Source organism: Cyprinodon variegatus, unplaced genomic scaffold (assembly GCF_000732505.1).
Source record: "Cyprinodon variegatus isolate N-32 unplaced genomic scaffold, C_variegatus-1.0 Scaffold618, whole genome shotgun sequence".
Taxonomy (NCBI): domain Eukaryota; kingdom Metazoa; phylum Chordata; class Actinopteri; order Cyprinodontiformes; family Cyprinodontidae; genus Cyprinodon; species Cyprinodon variegatus.
The window spans coordinates 36883-38367 of NW_015151071.1; positions in this window are offsets into that span (position 1 = coordinate 36883).

A 1485-nucleotide genomic window follows, 5' to 3' on the forward strand; every position below is an offset into this window, starting at 1 on the left:
GAGCTATCTTAAATTCAGGAAGTAGTGGAGCTGTGCATAAAGCCCATTGGCGCTATAGAAATAAACTGAATTGAATTGAACTGAATGTAGTAATGATCAGTAAAGCCAGCTGCTTCCAGCTTTAGAAAGGTTTATTTATTTTAACTAGCCGCAAGGAGTGTTCATTCAATATGTTTCCCACTGTCACACTGTTTTTGAGATCGCAGACAGGGAGTGGAGGCAGGCAGGATGTAGCATAACTCATAGAGCCAAATCAGGAAACAGACAGACAGGAGTGAGAGACGCAAGGAGGAGAAGTATGTTTCCCAATTCTCTTACAGGCAACGTGGGTGTTAGTGTTCAAGAAATTTCAGGAACCTTAACCTGTTTTCTGTTACCCTTTCCATAGTTTAAGTTAGCTTACATTTCTACAGACACGTATTGCATTCACCAAAGAAAAAATAACCAGACAGATTATCTCATAATTAAGAGATCAATATCTTGTAATTATGAGACAATATCTTGTAATTATAAGATCTTTTCTCAAAATTACGAGATACGATCTCATAACTACGAGATCCTATCTATATATTTGGTTATAATTAGTTGAAGCATCTCTCACAAAACTGGTCTTCTTGATTAGTTCTTAAAAATACCTGCATTTGTTCCACTGAACAGTTCTCTGTACTGAGGTCTGTCCTGATACGCGTTGGAGCTCTGCTCCTGTTTTTCCCTTCATCAATAAAGTACGCAGCTTTAACCCTGGGATCACTACTTGTGGAGTAAGCATGCAGCCATATGACCGTAGGTGAAAATACGTCAACAGCTCCATTTATGCAGATTTGGTATGGTTTTAGTTTTTCATATGAATCGACATGCCTCAATGTTAGGTTGGGACCTGGTCATTTTAAACGATTCTGAAGCCTCAGCTGTTCTCCTTGAGAATCTAGAACTTTGAGAAGGTACCAGCAGACAGTTCTTCTGGACACCACCAAGCCAGCTGGAATGCATCTGAAATGCAATTTATCTCCATAAAGCATCCCGTGCTGGTTTGATTGCTCCTGCAGGTCAGAGTAGAGTGGGCATTTCTGCCTAATGAATTCTAAGGACGTACTGTGCCATGCTGACAAATTAACTTATTCCATCTCCATTGAGGAAACTCAGTGTTTCCCAGTGTCGCACACCTAACAGGAAATAAAAGCACATTAAATCCGACAACCCGCTTATTGCTCACTTTTCATTTAGCATAGCTCGTCAATGAATGTCCTCCCTAATCTCCTAAATATAACATATTATCTTATAATTATGAGATAATATCGCTTAATTATGATCTCTTTTCAGGAAAAATATATGGTGGCCCTGAAGTGCAAAGTGCAACTACAAATCTAAAAGCGCAACTACATTAAGAAAAACAAAACTACATAAAGCAAGTAAACCAGTGGGAAACATGAGACATCGCTGATTGGACGACGGCGCCGTTTGACCCTTGAACCGGAAGTCATTCTG